This window comes from Cicer arietinum, chromosome 5 (genome assembly GCF_000331145.2).
Source record: "Cicer arietinum cultivar CDC Frontier isolate Library 1 chromosome 5, Cicar.CDCFrontier_v2.0, whole genome shotgun sequence".
Taxonomy (NCBI): domain Eukaryota; kingdom Viridiplantae; phylum Streptophyta; class Magnoliopsida; order Fabales; family Fabaceae; genus Cicer; species Cicer arietinum.
Window position 1 is genome coordinate 34,365,775 of NC_021164.2, and position 345 is coordinate 34,366,119.

Consider the following 345-nt stretch of genomic DNA (forward strand, 5'->3'; position numbering starts at 1 on the left):
AGAGAAATTAATACATGTAGTGAAGGAACTTACCACAGGTTTGAGAAATAAGACACAATGATCATATGAGTATTTATTTTTCTTCAAGGAAAGACTAATAGCAAAAACAAGAGCGGAATAGTTTTCTCTAATTTTAGCAAGTGTGTTTGTGGCACTTTGATATTGTGGTTGTGTTTCCATTAACTTAGCAAGTTGTGCATTCGATTATAATTTCAGCTTTTTCATTTTTTAGGACTTGCATTATGTGCTTGAAATTTGATTATAATTTTAGTTGCCTTTGTCTTTAATTAATACATGTAGTGAAGGAACTTACCACAGGTTTGAGAAATAAGACACAATGATCAT